We start from the raw sequence: 18,216 nt of genomic DNA on the forward strand, positions 1-18,216 counted from the left end.
CGACCTGTCACTTTGTGCCGCTGGATTAGTTAGCGGTCGTAACTATAATAATATGGCAGCGATCCGCTCGCGATTCGCCGCGCGACATACATACAATAGCTTCGCGGAACTCGTGAAAACAACCGGACACATGAACATAAATTTTTAATTCGCGATCGTTCAAATTGCGAAGATACATTCGTGAGTTATTTATTCGACGTAATGAATTATTTACTCAATGTATGAGTTATTTATTCAATATATGAGTTGTTTATTCAACATACGAGTTATTTACTCGATATATGAGTTATTTATTCAATATACGAGCAACTTATTCAAGAAATGATTTATTTATGCAATATTTGAGTTATTTGTTCAGAAGAAAAGTATTCGTACACGTTTTAGAACGCAATTACTTTTTTAAAACTGAACCGAGTGACCTGAATTTTTTCTTTTCTTTTTAGACGACAGAGGCACTAGTCTACCAAACAATGACTAAAATGCATTTTTAAATCTTCATTACGGACTCGGATAAAAATAGTGAAGGCAGGGGAGTTTTTCATTTTTCTTTATTATTCCACGTAATAGCAAAATTTAAATAAAAAAAGCATTTCTGTCATTCCACGATAAACTAGTCCCTCTAATATTTAAAACAAAAATTCAAGTCAAAGAAACCCCTTAAAATCCTGCTGCCGCTTTCCTCTTATTTATTAATCGAGGCTGTTTGTTTTTTTCGATATGTTCTCGGCATCTCTGATGAACCAAAACTCATTCTATCTTAAAGTGGCCTCGTTTAGCTTTAATTTGAGCTATCAGAAGTCGAAAAATTCTTATGGGAACATATTTCAAAATCAAGTGAAAAAAACCACCCTTAAAGCCGCGCCGCCTTCTTGTTACCAATCAAGGATTACCGATCGCAAAATAGATTATATCGATCATATAATTGTCTATTTTATAAAAATCTGTAAAAGTCGTAAAGCTGCTGCAATTTTGCTCACAAATTTAATAATACTCTGTGCCCGAATGAAGAAGTATGTCGAACGATTTCTGATTGCAACAGCTTCACGACTTCTATAAATTTTTGTAAAATAGACAATTAACCTTGCACTTGTTAACCCTAGAAAGATAACCATATGACAACGTACGTAAAAGATAACCATACGCTTCAGAGGCGCATGCTTTTCTAAGGCGTCAATTTTATACTAACAATGGATATTTATTTAAGTTAATCTAGTCATTTTAAAGGTTTGGCATTATTGTAAAAATAAAATGCATTTATATTATATTTTTTTATATTTTAAGTAATTTTAAACTTAAATCACTAGACCTCTATGAAAAATTAACAAAAATCAACAGTCTTCGCAGGCGCCTCTGCGACGTAGGTTATCTTTCTCGGGTTAACCTTGTAATTATAAAATAGATTATTATAAAATAGGTAATTATAAAATAGAAAACGTGAAACTGTTCGTTCGACCAGCTTCGACAATAGCTTCAGCGTTGGGGGATGACGCAGGGACGATTGGCCGTGTGCCGTAAGTTCGACGACCGTAACAATTTCGCGGAGAACGGCGACGTAAATAAGAGAGGGTGAAGGACGATGATGGCGATAAGAATTTTACGAGCGCTTCGCAGACGTACACAATGCGACGAAATCTAGTCACGATGGAGCATCTCGTGGACGGCGGAATAAAATCAGTGGGGTAAGCCTTTCGCGCGGCGGATCCCGCCGGAGGAGAATTCTGGGAGGGAATGATTTTTTGATCGTCGGATCCGGATCGGGAATAATAAATCTCGCGGCGCTCGTTGAACACGCTCGTTGTCGCCGGCAGAGGATCGCGCCGCTTCTCCGGGGACGTGGAACATTTTGTTAGCCGGCTGCTCGTGTAAAATGTAAATTACGACAGGCCGTATAATCGTGTTGATTTTATCGCGGACCCCGAACTGGAGATCAGCCGCGCGATGAGAGCGACCAATCTCTCTCTCTCTCTCTCTCTCTCTCTCTCTCTCTGGCTCTCTTCTCTCTCGAAGCATAAATTCCGAGAGGCGAAGTCATCTTGTAACGGCACCGGGAAATCCATGTAATACCCGGAAAATCTGATCGTTCGGCTACGGAATTACGCGAACGGTAATTCCGCCGTCCTGCGGGACGTTTCCCGAGTCAGCTGGATCCGCGCCGCGCTCCCGATCCTGTCCTCGATCCCGCCACGCGTGCATCCGTCGCGATAATGCAGGCCGAATCACTTAGATAAGACTTTGATAACGAGGTCGAAAGACTTATCGGGATCCCCCCTCGGGATTCGATTCCGGCCGAGCCGGGTCTCGTTTCGGTCTTTAATGACGGGGATCACCGCGAACGGTTTCTTCGGGATTTGTGCTGCCTTGCGAGAGAGGGAACCGACGATCTGTGAATTTTTCGAGAACGTACGAGTGCATCTTTGTGTAACAATTGCTCCCCGGGACGGACTTCGATGCGACTGTTCTCTCGAGATTCCTCTTTTTCGACGAAAACCCACATTTTGATCATTCATCTTCTTTGTCCCGGATTACAGCGAATTCTACTTAATTGGAGATCATTATTAATTCTTTCTAATCCTCCCTGCAAAAGTGAATAATTTGGGAAGCGGAGATGCGATTATTCGAGCCTTGCGCCTCGTTTTTATAATTGTTGTAAATAAAAATGAGTCGCGAGGCACGAATTAATCGCATCTGCTGTTCCCAAATTGTCCATCTTTGTGTACAAACCGAGCGTCAATTACGCAGAATTTACCGTATATGTATTTCATATTGTGCAATTTAAAAGGGTCTAATAGCCTGTAAATAAATAATATAATAATAACGACGAGTCTGCGAGGGATCTGCGTCGATCTTTATTGCAAGGATTTTTATGCGTTGTATACGCGTGTTCGTGGCAAATGCGATTACCGCTGTTGAATAATCATTGTAGCCGGTATAAAATGTTGAATAAGTCGAAGGAGAGTTTACAGCGTGGTCGATAAAAGTCGCAACATTTTTTTGTTAACAATGTGGAACAAAGGATCGAGCAGAGAAGCGTAATAAAACGGAAGGAAACCATGTTATCTCGGGGTTTTTAAGCTTAATCTATACGGGGTTCGGTATTATCACAGCGGTAACGCTGCCGCGGAACAATAAACCGCGGATCTTTATGCATTGCTTCTTATGAAAGCTTCCCGAAAACAATAAAACACAGTTTTAATAGAATTTCATAAACCTTTATCTTATTCTTAACTCGCTGGAACTGCCGGCACATAAAATAACGCTCTCCTATTTCACCGGTTGCGAGTTTGCGTATCGCTTTTCTCCGGCGCACCGTCTCGAATGAATGTACGGTTTGCCGAGGAAAGTGTTCGTACAGTAGAATAAAGACTATTCAGTTTCGTTCTATTGTTTGTCAGCGATTGTTACTGTCGATCAAAATGCTTTCATGATAAATTGCTCGAATAAATCACTTTTTCTCCATTGTCCCTTTGCGCGGTCCGATGTTTCCGCCGAATGTAAATAATTGCGCTCTTTTCTCTTTAATTCAACCTGTCGAAAGTACAAACATTGTCGACGGGAGTGTATTTTACAATTGAGTCGACGAAAAACGTGCCCCTTGCGACCGTGCCATTTTTCTCCGATTTATGGATTGAGACTGTTTAATAAATCGATGCGTTCTTGTCGTTCTTCTCTAAATATAAGTCATCCTATCTTAAATGGCGTTCTTTCGGCTTCAATTTGAGTCATCGAAAGTTCCAAAACTCCAACGAGAACGCATTTAAAGAAACGAGTAAAGCAATCCCTTTGGAAAAGAGCCATTTTCCTCCTTGCTGAACCGATCGAGATCGATCGATTTTTTCAACGCGATTTCGATCTTCTCCTTTAAACCTAAACTAACCTATCTTAAAGAGCATACTTTTAGCTTCAATTCGAGCTATTGAAAGTTCAAAAATTCTCACGAGAACATACATTGAAACCGACTCAAAGAAACTACCCTTAAAACCGCGCCATCTTCCTCCTCGGTACCAATCAAGAATTATCAATTTTTTCGGCACTGTTTCGAACTTCCTTCTGAAACTTAAACCATCTCATCTTAAAGCGCATGCTTTCAGCTTCAATTCGAGCTATTTAAAGTTCCAAAATTCTCACGAGAACACGCGTCGAAACCGAGTCAAAGAAACCACCCTTAAAACCGCGCCGCCTTCCTCCTCGGAGCTATCCTCCTCAAGAGTTATCATTTTTTTCGGCACGATTTCCACCTTCCTTCTGAAACTTAAACCAGCCCATCTTAAAGCGCGTTCTTTCAGCTACAATTCGAGCCATCGGCAGTTCGAAAATTCCGACGGATAGAAATTCGACGACCGTTCCAAAACGACCCCTTAATCCCGTCCATGTTCCCGAGAAAAATCTGGGTCGCCCGAAGCGATGTTCACCGCTCCGGTTCATAACCGAGCGAAGATATTCCATGAACAAGGGATCGGGATACGTTGGGGCGAGGGTGGCAAAGGGGTCTCGCCCCAAAGGTCAAATAGCAGGATACAGGATCGGGGTCGCGCGATCCAAGGGTTCGAGTAACGAGCGCGATAAATTACTGGTATGTCGTAAAGCACGGTCAACGACGAAAATATAAATCGATCGTAAACGAGATGCATCGGTACGACCGGCTCCGCGCTCGACCCTGCCCGACCCACACGTAATATCCGAATAATGGGTCACGAGCGATCCGTTCGCCGCCATTAAGACGTCGGAATTATAACGTCTCCGAGGATCTAGCCTACTTGATAGCCGATAAATGGAATACGGTGGTGTGCGCGATGCTCTCGGAGCCGTAGAGCGAGAGATCCTCTCCCTCGCAGCCGCCTTCGATTAGGCTGGAAATGGACGCTCGACGATCATGCTCCAAGGACGGGGAGTCTTCAGAAATTAGCGGCAGTCGCGGCTGTTATATTAATTCTTCCTCGTAATTTTCATCGAACGCGCTTCCTCGAAAGTGTCGAAAAGATCATCGAAAAGATAATGTTAACGATTAGGCTCGCCTAATGCAACTGCTTCGATCGCCTTTGCGTGAGCTGTTATGCGAACGAAATTGCTCATGATTAAATATAATTAATATAATAATAAAATAATTATAATGAAGAATGCATAGGACGTTCGATTGTCATTTTCTTGTCTATTTATATTGATCTCCGTAACCCGTCCAATAAATAAATAAACAAATGAATAAATAAATAAATAATTGAATAAATGAATAAATAAATAAATGAATGTATAAATAAATAAATGAATGAATGAATGAATGAATGAATAAATAAATAAATAAATAAATAAATGGATAAATATCGAAGATGTAAAATCATAAAGTGCAATTCGCATCGCGGAACTTCGACAAAAATAATTGCAGAACGCACGGAGCAAGGCGAAGTTCTCAGAGAAATCGCTGCGGAGTTTTCCGACACGGTTATCATCGAGTGTCATCCTATTCGCTTCGGATCGTTTGCATAGTCCGCGGCAATATAGCCGACGAGTTCGGAAGCTGGAAAGCGCTTCCGCCGATCCCCGTCGCTAACGATTCCGTGCTAAAAGTGGCCCCGCGCAACGGTTTCGCTCGTCAAAGGTAAAGGACACGAGGGCTCTCCGGCGCTTCGGAGGAGCTCGAAACGCGAAATACGGGCTCCTATCCCGGGGGGGTCAAAGGTCGGCCTTTCCGACCAATGGTCAGATACCGAGGGCACGGTTCGCAACGCGCCGTCCCGGCCGAAAGTTCGCCGGGAACATTTGATACCGCTACTCTATGACAGTCCGGCGAACAAACCTAACCCGGTGCTATGCGAGACAAAGCCTGGAACGACTCGGCTCTGGTCAAGACAAACACTCGGAGCTCTCTCTCTTATTCTCGCTCTCTCTCTTATTCTCTCTCTCTCTCTCTTATTCTCTCTCTCATTCTCTCTCTTATTCTCTCTCTCTCTTATTCTCTCCCTCATTCTCTCTCTTATTCTCTCTCTCTCTCTCTCTTATTCTCTCTCTTATTCTTTCTCTCTTACTCTCTCTCTCTCTTATTCTCCCTCTCTTATTCTCTCTCTCTTATTCTCTCTCTCTTATTCTCTCTCTTATTCTCTCTCTCTCTCTTATTCTCTCCCTCATTCTCTCTCTTATTCTCTCTCTCTCTCTCTCTCTTGCATTTTCTCTCTTATTCTCTGTGTCATTTTCTCTTTCTTTTATTCTCTCTCTTATTCTCTCCCTCTCTCTTATTTGTTCTCTCTCTCTCTCTCTCTCTCTCTCTCTCTTTCTCTCTCTCTTCAGCGTGCATATAAGTTACCGAGATCTACAAGAGGCATTTTTTAAATTTCCGTTATAGGCTCAGATAAAAAAATTAAAAACAGGTGGTTCTTTACTTTCTTTTGTCATCCCAAGTAATAGCAAAATTTAAAAAAAAAGCGTTTTGGTCACCGTATGGCAAACTAGTCCCGCTATCGGAATGTTTTTTTTAGCAAATAATAATGTAATAATGTCGTACGTTGCTAAATAACTCCGTACGGAGTTTCGCGGCTTAACAAATAAAAAAAAAAGAGCTCTCGGCAATTCGAAATCAATAGCTCGCGGTCTGTCCATTTCGATGACTACCGATCCCGGTTAAATAGCCAGGACCCGTCGGCTAACGAGCCACCGAATCGTTTCTGCCTCGGGCTCTCCCTCTCTCTTTTTTTTTCAAATGAACGAATCTATCGTAAATCGCGCCCGATCGGCTTTCTCGTTCGAGCACTCGAATCATTAAAAGATTTTCACGGGAACGCATGTCGAAATCGCGAGTCGAACTAATCCCTGAAAATCACGGCATTTTCCTTCGAAACTTCGTACGGACCTGGGTCCGCTGATTCGTCGACGCGGTTATCGAACATTTCAGTTCAAACGACGTCGAATCACGTTGCGCCGCGTTCTTTCAGCTTTAATTTCGAGCCCTCGAACGTCAAGAAAACTCTACGGGAACGCGTTCTAGAGTCGCGCCGAGGCAATCGGCGCCGTTAAAATCGCGGCATTTTTCTCCGCGATGCATTGACAAGGATTCGTCGATTTCTCGAAGCGTTAACGATATCGCAATCGAACGAGAAACGAACCTGCCGGAAAGTACGTTCCTCGAGCTTCTATTCGAGCCCTCGAATGTTCGAAAATTCCCACGGGAACGGATCTTGGAATCGAGTCAAACTTGCCGCTTAGAAAGGGCGTCGTTTGTTATCCGATGTATGGGGTTTTCGGTAGCTTTTCGTTGCTTCTCCGAAATCTGCATTTCTTTTTCTATCTGGACACGTTATCTGTTGGCACCTTTTTTTAACAGTTAGATCGTATTTTTCCAATATCAAATTCACCTTAAGAGGTTTCGAAAATTCGTATCTTTCTTTTTGAGAATTCAGGAATTTCCCTGGGCGAGGATTCGCATAAGCGAATGGAAAGTTGCATCGCTGGTTCGGCCGGGGAACAAAATTGGAAGAAGAGATAGATCTCCAAAGCCGATTGTATTTCCTTTCACGGGTCAAGGGACCCCGGACCCTTTTCGTTTCCCTTCGCTCGAAAGATTCTGCGGAAGAAAGGGTCGAGGGGGTGGTATCAAACGGCAGTGAATGGAAGCCCGCGCGCGCGAGGTTAGAAAGTAACGTGGACGCGTCACAATGGGGAACGCAAGAACAATGAAGCTGGCTCGTAGACTGAGTGTAGCCGAGAAACAGAGAGAGAGAGAGAGAGAGAGAGAGAGAGAGAGAGAGAAATAGAGAGAGAAAAAGAGAGAAAATTAGAGAGAGAGAGAGAGAGAAATATATATATATATAGAGAAATAGAGAGAGAAATAGAGGGAGAGAGAAATAGAAAGAGAATAAAAGAGAGAATTAGAGAGAGAGAGAGAGAGAGAGAAATATAGATAGAAATATATATAGGGAGAAAAAAAGAGAGAGAGAGAGAGAGAGAGAGAGAGAAATATATAGAGAGAAATATATATAGAGAGAAATATCGAGAGAAATAGAGGGAGAAATAGAGAGAGAATTAGAGAGAGAGAGAAATATATATAGGGAGAGAAAAATAGAGAGAGAGAGAGAGAAATATAGAGAGAGAAATAGAGAGAGAGAGAAAGAGAAATATAGAGAGAGAAATAGAGAGAGAGAGAGAGAGAGAGAAATATAGAGAGAGAAATAGAGAGAGAGAGAGAGAGAGAGAGAAATAGAGAGAGAGAAATATAGAGAGAGAAATAGAGAGAGAGAGAAATATATATAGAGAGAAATAGAGAGAGAGAAATATATAGAGAGAGAAATAGAGAGAGAAATAAAGGGAGAGTGAAATAGAAAGAGAGAGAGAGAAATAGAGAGAGAGAGAGAGAGACAGTATCGAGAACAGATTCCATGGAATAAGTTTAACCGTAGACGGTACACGGTAATTGAAGACACGAGGGTGAATACGGAATAAGGAACCGCCAGCGAACTTCCGGCAAATGTCTTCGGCAAACCGTTGTGGACCAGCACGATTCGCTGCGAAACCTTCATGGCGACGACTGCGGGACCCGCGGTTTTCGTAAATTAATTTCTACAAATATATTTGCATAAAACTCGGCAACTCGGTCGTCGGGCTCTTGGCGGGCAACTTTCGCGCGAACTTTCGGTCACTTCGAGTCGCGGAAAATTAACGCGATAGCTGCTGCCACGTGGCAGTCGCGTCGATCCGGGAACGAAGGCGAGGGAAACTCGGCTTTCCCGCGAGCTTCATCTTCCAAATATTTGCGCAAGCTTGTCGGAGAACGAGGAAACATCGCGCGTGCGTCGACGTCGAGAGAAAACGGTGCATGGAGAATTTCGCGACACCTCGAAGACAATGCACTTCGACAATTAGTTCAGAATTCTTTCGTAGATCGAATGGAAGCTTATTTCATCGCTGAATAATTTCGATATCTCGAAGACAATGCACCCAAATAATTAGTCCAGAATTCTTTCGTAGATCGAATGAAAGCTCGTTTCGTCATTCAGTAATTTCGATACCTCGAAGACAATGCACCCAAATAATTAGTCCAGAATTCTATCATGAATCGAATAAAAGCTTATTTCATCACCGAGTAATTTCGATACCTCGAAGACAATGCACCCAAATAATTAGTGCAGAATAAGAGAGAGAGAGAATAATTACATACATATTTCTATTTTTCTTTATTTCTATTTCTCTTTATTCCTCTTTTCTCACTCTCTCTCTCTCTCTCTCTCTCTCTCTCTCTCTCTCTACTTCTTTCTCTTTTCCCACCCCTAAGCAAGGCACACAAATAACGAATCCACCTTCCAGCTCGATCCGAAATCTAAATTTCACCGATCCTTTTCTCGATCCAGAAGAAAGCCTCGATTCGAAATCGCCTCGAGTTCGTTCGTTCCTCGACTCAGTTAAATCAGCCGCAGCGCAAGATTAAGGGCCGAGTCTCTGGATTCCACGCCAAAATTTGTGCTCCGTGCAAAGAGAGAGAGAGAGAGAGAGAGAGAGAGAGAGAGAGGATTTCGATTCGATTCGTCTCGCGTGGCCCCGAAAGTCGTCGAAAATCACAGGAGGAGTCCCGAAATTCCGTGTCGCCGAGCACGCCGCGGCATAAACACCGAAATCACGCGCGCGCCGCAGCCGCGTCGTCGCTCGGCGCTCTTTTACCGCTGATCCTCGGAGGATATAGCCGTCTTAACGGCGACGTTAACGTCCCGGTGCCCTGCGCTTTCCTCGTCAAACAGCGTCGCCCGGGCCAAGGTGCACACACGTCGTCCGCGCTTTACAACTCCGGCGCCTCGGCTCGAATTACAGGCGCGGAAAACGCGTCGCGGCGCCTCTGCCAAAACCGAGCAGCATAAACAGCTGTGCCGGGAGCAGCGATGTTTGCGGACCCCGTCGCAATTGTGCCGGGGTCTCCTGAGCACACACGCTGCCACCTTTTTTCGGTCCTTTCTCGCTTCCTACGGAACGCGACCCGCCCGCACCGAGAGCGCTCGTTTGAACTCGTGCACGCTTCCGGTTTGTTGTAGCATTTTTAATAGCTGCGGATTGACGGCGACGTTTGTAGACGGTCCTCGACAGCGGTGTGTAAAGTCGTGGATGGAATGAGCGGATTAAGATCATAAACGTAGCGAGTCAGATTTTTCGAATGTTCTCGCTCGCGTCTTAAAACGTTGGGAATGAAGCGCGGATTTTATTCGTCTGCGGCGGAAGCGAGCAGATGTAATTTCAAACGTGAAGAGGATTAGAAGAAGCTAGGATGGTTAATGCACTAATTTGAACTTGTTAAAATGGCCGGAGAAATGGTGGACTTATGCACGAGGCTTTGCGCGATGCGGGCAATTTTTATTTTGCGTGTGCAGGCTGGTAATAAGATTGTGAGTTTAAGCTTGTGAATGAAGACTGCGATTAAGATGAGTAAGATTCGAGTGTATCAGATATTTTTGGATCAAGTATTTACTTGAAATGTAACCTGTAAAGTTGCTGTAATGTAGTTACTGTAAACTAATTTAATTCTAGATTTATTGTTAAGATAATTGTATTAATAAATAATATATTAATTATTATTTATTAATATAACATAGTAATGTATAACTGTAATGATATTATTATATAATATAATAATAATAATATAAATATAATAATATTATTATATATTAATATATTAAGTAATATATTTCGAATCTCGTGAACCCCATCGTGCCAAAGGTTGATTCGTTTTAATTTCTCGAAACGATCTCGTTATTCTATTGCAATATAATTTACTCTGCCTTAAAGAAGACACTTTCAGCTTTCATCTAAGCTAAAATTTGTAGAAATAGCCTTAGGGGAACATATTTGAAAATCCATCCGAACTTTTCCTTTCGAATCTCGTAAACCCCATGATGTCAGAGTTCGATTCCTTTTAATTTCTCAATCTGACCTCGTCGTTCTATTGGAATCTAATCTAACCTATCTTAAAGAAGACACTTCCAGATTTCGTTTAAGCCAAACTGCATTGAAATAACCCTATGAGAACATGTCTCAAAATTCATCTAAACTACTGTTCTGAATTCATGTAATTTTCCTTGTCCTTTCCTCGGTGTCAGGATCCGGACTTATTGCACAACCTAATATATCACATTATACTTACGCATTATACATAATATACTTTGTACATAAATTCTCATTTCCACACACAATCGTACAAAAATTCGAAAAATCTCCCTCGTCGACCGAAAAATTGCTAACTGTAGAAATAAAATAAAAATGCCGCTCGACCACGTCGATCCGCAAGAGTTCCCTTTCATTTCAGAGAGATCCGCGCGAGTAATATACGCCGGAGGATCCAGCAATTAGTCGTTCGTTCGGCAACGAAGAGAACGGAAAACCGGGCGGGAAGATCGTCGAAAAATCCGTTGCGGGATTGCAGAAATTTCCGGAATGTCCGCCGACGAAAAATCCTTGTCCCGCGGAAGCTTCGCCTGCGCGCACACACACACAAAGTGCTCCGCTGCGAAAGCCCGTGCAAATAGTTTTTTCGAGCGGCGAAGGACCGCCACAAAGGCCGGAGTATTTTCTCGCGTCCTCGAAGTCCCTTTAATCGGCGTCAGGGCTGGTCAAACACGCTTTCACGCGGTCTCTCCGACGGCGGAGAAACCCGAGCGCGGACGCGGAATTAGCTCCGGCCGGCGTCCACGGGATCCTCGGCCGAAAGAAAAGCCGCCGCGCGCCGTAGAAAAATCTGGGCGGCCCGCGTCCTTCGCAGGGCGCCCTATGAGGGCGCGCGAGCGTGTGGTTTGACCGGGTGTCGTGCGGGCATTCGAAATCGGACGGGTCAGCAATCGGCGAGTGCGTGCCGCTGCTCGACGCGCAATGAACAAACAGGCTGCGCAAACACGGCCGGCCGTTCACCGCGAACCGGTGTAAACGAAAACCGAGGGCAAACAGAGACCGCGTCCTGGCCCCGTGTCCTGCGATCCTCCCAGCCTTCTCTCGATCGGCGCTGTTTGCCGACCGGCACGATAAATATATCCGTGCAAGGCTCGCTCCCGGCGGGCCTTGTCCGCGTCCGGAATATTAAAAACCTGCGGGCACGGAGGCCCAGGCGACGCCGAAACAGCTCGATCGTCGCCGCTGGAAACAGTCGAAACCCGCCGCGCCGTTCCTCTGTTTCTCTGCCAAATTCCTAGGGGAACGGTCCTCTCGATCGTCAACGGCATCCTCGAAGGGCGGAACATATTCGCAAAAATTGTACGATTTTATTTAGCAATAGTTTTAATAAATGTGATGCTCGAAAATATTATAGCACAGGACGATTTTGGACGAATATTGGCCGACTTTGAGCGACTACAGCACCGCGGGAAATCATCGTATGACGATGAATTTTTGTTTAAATTAAAGCCCGGAACGTCTGCTTTGAGATTCTGTTTCTCGATTTTGAGTTCGACGCACTCTCGCCACTGCAACCCTTTAAAACAAATATGCTGCTCGAGAAAATTATAGCATAGGACAAATTTTGATAAAAATCGCCCGACTTTGACCGACGACAACTTCATGGAAAATCATGGTACGACGGTGACTCTTTTCTCAAATTAAAGCTCGAAACGTCTACTTTGAGATTCTGTTTCTAGAATTTAAGTTCGACGCACGCTCGCCACTGCAACCCTTTAAATACGACGCGATGTTTATCATATCTACGATTGCAAGTTCGACGAAATTCTCTGACTTGTTCAAATTTTCCTCGGAGATGCCGTATACAATAAAAAAAAGTTCGATGTTTCCCGTTTAATTAAAAAAAAAAACGAAACGTGGCTGCGATTTTTTTTCGCGAAGTTACGACACTTCGAAGTGAACCATGCAATTTTCGACGAACACGGCCTCGCATATAAAGGGCTAAAATTTTAAAGAAACATTTTTATAGCGAAACAACAATCTTAAAATAACATAAAATAAAATAGAATAAACAAAATAAGATAATACTGGCGATGATAATATTAAAAATAATATTAAAATGAGATAAAATAAAGTAGGAACTCCGCCCTTTGCTGGGCGAAGGGGTCTTAATTTGTTATATTGGGTTGGCAACTAAGTAATTGCCGATTTGTTCAATGAAATAAAAAATTTTGTTTTTACTTGGAATGAAGTTTATTAGCAAAATGATCCGCGCGCGCGGACAAAGGAATTTGACGCAGCGAGGTGTCGTCGCGAAATCAAAAGGAAAATACTTCTGGCTTTGTTTAGTATATTTACGTAAATGTGAACACTATATCATTCGTAATGTAACAAATTAAAGTAATGCTGATATTAAATAAATATTGAGAAATGTTCTTCTTAAACTACTACGAAAGTAAGGGAAAAGATCTAAAAATGATCGAAATTATTATATTAAGAATACTATTGAGTTGGCAACTAAGTAATTGCCGATTTGTTCAATGAAATAAAAAATTTTTTTTACTTGGAATGAAGTTTAATCTGTAATGTATTCTCCATTTTGTTCGATGACCTTTTGCCATCTCTCTGACAACTTGAAAATTCCACGCTCGTAGAAAGTCTGATCCTTTTCGGCCAAAAACTGAGTTAAATGAGATTTTACAGCGTCATCGTCATTAAAAGTTTTACCACGAAGGGAGTTGTCCAGGGATCGAAACAAGTGGTAATCCGATGGCGCGAGATCAGGGCTATATGGTAGGTGTAACATCAATTCCCAACCAATATCCATCAATTTTTGCCGAGTGGACAAAGACGTGTGCGGCCTAGCATTGTCCTGGCGGAAAATGACACCTTTACGATTGACCAATTCTGGTCGCTTTTCCTTGACCGCTGCATTCAATTTGTCCAGTTGCCAACATTCACGGATAATAAAAAATAACATAATAATAATAATAATAATAATTTTATAATATAACATTTACGGATATCATAAAAATGGGAGTGAGAGACATCTATAACTGAAATCGGCAATTACTTAGTTGCCAACCCAATATTTAAATTCAATTCAATACTATACTTAACTACTACTATATTCAATTAGAATACTATCAAAATTCATTTAAATATGAACTTTCAATGCGAGCTATTTAAATCCCTTTTTATTATAACCATAATGACACGATTTCAGAGAAAAAAGAGGTAAATGTTATATTTACGGATATCATAAAAATGGGAGTGAGAGACATCTATAACTGAAATCGGCAATTACTTAGTTGCCAACCCAATAATAGCGATCGCGTTGCTCGTCGAGTACACTTACGCGGCAATAATGCAGCGTCCGGCTGAACGAATTTCGCTCATTTCGAAAATGCAATGCGATCCTGGCGTTGACGATGGAACGGCGAATACGGGGATACGACGCGACGGAGGAACGGGGTCACGGAAAATCGGCCATTGTCGGAGGGAATTTCCTTTCGGGTGGGAAAGAGTAATCTTGGGCGATTGATGGGCCGATTCATACAGCTCTGCGGCCGATTCATAGGTCGCGCCGCGAGGCCGGTTGCATCCGGCGCGGCGTCTGCGATTGAATTATCGGGCCAATGCATTTTACATCGCGGATTCGATTGTGATCGATCGGCCGTCGCGGCTGCTCCTTTCGCTCCGGTTCCTGGGGCCGAGCCGCGAGAAACAGACGCGGCAGCGCCGATATGATTGATCGGCCAGGCTTGAATTATTCCGGCTGGATGTGCCGATTTCCCGTATAACATTAGCCGGATGCTGGGCCGCGTTGATTCGCGAACGGCCCGGCCCGGCCTGATCGCCGCGCCCCGAGCGACGAATTAAATGCCGGATTATATGCCGGATGGCCGCGGCGTTTCGACGATCCCGGAATCGTTTGTTTACGAATATCTGTCGCATGATTTCGCGCGACACAGAATCGCCGAATTCTCCGACACGACCCGCGAAATCGGTTGTATGCATTTGTACGAGAGATTACATTAACCCTTTTGTGGGTTAAATTGAACGAATCGCCGTGTGAACGTTTCGATTCAATTGGAATTTTTAACGGTGGGAATATTTATTATTATAAATAGTAGCGAATAGTCGCATGATTTCGCGCGACACAGAATCGCCGAATTCTCCGACACGACCCGCGAAATCGGTTGTATGCATTTGTACGAGAGATTACATTAACCCTTTTGTGGGTTAAATTGAACGAATCGCCGTGAACGCGTTTCGATTCAATTGGAATTTTTAACGGTGGGAATATTTATTATTATAAATAGTAGCGAATAGTCGCATGATTTCGCGCGACACAGAATCGCCGAATTCTCCGACACGACCCGCGAAATCGGTTGTATGCATTTGTACGAGAGATTACATTAACCCTTTTGTGGGTTAAATTGAACGAATCGCCGTGTGAACGTTTCGATTCAATTGGAATTTTTAACGGTGGGGATATTTATTATTATAAAGTATATCCCTATAAATATATTTATAAGAATATTTACTTAACATGTTGAATGTCACGGGGGTCATCGATGACCGGCACTTAACTTGGCGGTGACGCCATGGGGACCACCGGTTACCGGCGCGCCCAAATTGATAGAAATATATATAATTTAAAACAAAGGTCAATATCTAAAATTTGGTATTATTACCATCGTCAACTCAAACAGTGACCCCTGTCGCAATTAACATGTCAAACATGGTTATACACTGTAACTTATCTATTGCAGATAATATTTCAACATTATATGTATCACATGAAAGAAAATTCATCGTGGCACCATGGACAATTTCTGTAAAACCGACATGGCATTCAACGTGTTAATATTATTTTTAGATCGTGTATTTATTTATTTTAATAGGAATATTTATTTAATATTATTTTTAGATCGTGTAACATTTATTTTAATTTTAGGAAGCATGGTTCCCAGCGCCTATGGAAGGGTTAATACGACGATCGTAGGCAAATTGTAATACAGCGAGGAGATTGTTATCCGTAGACTTTAGGATTATTTTTATGCGAAACAAAATTATGCCAAGACATTTTTAACCCTTTCGCGCCGAGCGCCGCATATATGCGGCATCCACTCGACGACCTGTGGGTACGAGCGCCGCATATATGCGGCATCGAAATGAAGTGTACACAGAAGACGCGGATGTGTAATTTGTAGCAAAAATGATAAAAGAACGGATTCGCGGTACGAGTGCAAAGATTGCGACGTTGGCCTTTGTATAGATCCTTGCTTTCAAATATATCACACAGAATTACATTATTAGTTTTCACATATTATTATATTTTAATAATTTTCGTCTCGTTATCAATTATATTAAACGTTTAATCGTTAGGCTTTGTAATTATACAAATACCTATGTTACCTGTAATTTCGTGAGTCTTTTTAAATTAAAAATGTAAATATACTTGTCACATCAGAGCAACGATTGTTTTATTCGGCACAGTTCTCCTACGCCATAGGCCGAAATACAGCCCCATATCATCACAGATCCACCACCGTGTTTCACAGTCGGCTGCAAATGTTTCGGATTTAATTCTTCCTTCGACTTTCGCCAGACTCTAATTCTTCCATCACTTCCATAAACATTAAATTTGGACTCGTCCGCGAAAATTACGTCCTCCCACCATTCACTGTCCTTTGCAATGTAGTTTTGTGCAAATCTCAATCTTTTCATTCTGTTCGCTGCGTTGATATACGGCTTCTTTCGAGCGATTCTTCCATTATAGCCCTCCGATCGTAACACTCTCCTTATGTTTTCTGGATGCACTGATATTCCACGGCATTCATTTAATTCAGTTGCTAATTTTGGAGCACTTATTCGAGGATCACATTTGATTTTCCTAATTATAGAGCGTTTATCGCGAACAGTTAAGATCGGTTTGCGTCCGCTTTGAGGGATAGATTCAATTCTATCTTCGTTCTTGTAACGTTGAACAATGTCCCATACGGTGCTCTTGCTAATGTTCAATAAATTAGCAATTTCGCGAATCGATTTCCCCTTTTCCCGATGAAAAATTATTAATTGTCGCATATTAAACGATATATTCATACTTTTCCGACCCATTTCGCATATGTTTCGAACAAGACTGATAAATATTTGATCTCTAACACACTCTGTAGATAGTATAAATGGTGTGTTTGCAAACATTGTTTCGGTTACTTCCTGGAACCTGGGAACTTGCGGTATATAGCAAGCGTCCGAATATTTTCGTGACATTAAAATAGACCTTCTTTCTATATTTCATTAATTATTTATATAACCACGTATCGCGTAAATAAATATTTTTTATGTTTTTGTTAACTACATACTGCATAGTAACATACGTGAAGCCTCTTTTTGTTCTTTTTAAATATTTGTCTAAAGTACGGATTATAATAGTTAAAATTATAGTGGTGTCCGAATATTTTCGTGACCGACTGTATATACAGAAACCACGCGCGCCGTGCATATTTCCGGAGCGAGTTTCCGTTCGGTGACGGTGCTTCGGCGGATGGAGCTGCCGTAGCGAAAGGGTTAAGGAACAGGAATTGAATGAAAGTTAAGTTGAAAAAGAAATTATAAAAGGTGCTGTCCCTAAGTTTTCCAAGGACAGCGCGATTGATTTTTGCGCGCTATACTTTGAACATTTCTTAGGAGTGAGCTTCTCTACCACATTCAAACAATCACACACCGCGTTGTTCTTTAGAAGAGGATCTCACCTTGGAAGAAAATATCCAATGGCAAGTCCTGATCAAATGTGGGGGGCCGCTTGAAATTCGATACCGGTGAAGGATTCTCACATATAATAAATATAAATCCTACACAAACCCATTCGGGATTCGAACCCAAGTATGGTTCCGCGGTCGTCAGTTGCAAACACGCGAACCAGGTATTTAGCGAGCGCGTCTACAGTGACTATTGAAAGTGTTATACTCGGAGTTGACTTTTATCCAGCACGGAGTACACGACAGTGCACAATATTTTTCTTTGAATTTAGACTTTTGCTCCTTACGATTTATTCTGGAAATTTCTATTTTTACATAAAGATCCGCGAGAGTTAATAATTATTGAAATTATTAATTGATTACTGAGATAATACTTACTGAAATTATTAATTACCACTGAAAACGTATATATGTCTCGTGACGCATAATTGATTATATTTTACCAATTGTTAATTGAATTAATTATATTTTTAAACTATACTTAAAATTATTATATTTATATTTTATTATATATATATATATAATAAATATAATATATGTATATATATATAATAAATATAATAATTTTAACTATACTTTTAAAATATTATATTATATAATTATAATA

At 41.9% G+C, this 18,216-nt stretch overlaps 1 protein-coding gene across 1 annotated transcript in view; it reads left to right on the top strand.

The window, feature by feature from the left end:
• The window catches only part of cpx (synaptic transmission protein complexin), a 528,009-nt gene that overhangs the window by 238,460 nt on the left and 271,333 nt on the right, over positions 1-18,216 (top strand). The gene's annotated exons all lie outside the window — the stretch shown is intronic.

The sequence above is a fragment of the Megalopta genalis genome, chromosome 3 (assembly GCF_051020955.1).
Source record: "Megalopta genalis isolate 19385.01 chromosome 3, iyMegGena1_principal, whole genome shotgun sequence".
In the NCBI taxonomy this organism is placed as follows: Eukaryota; Metazoa; Arthropoda; class Insecta; order Hymenoptera; family Halictidae; genus Megalopta; species Megalopta genalis.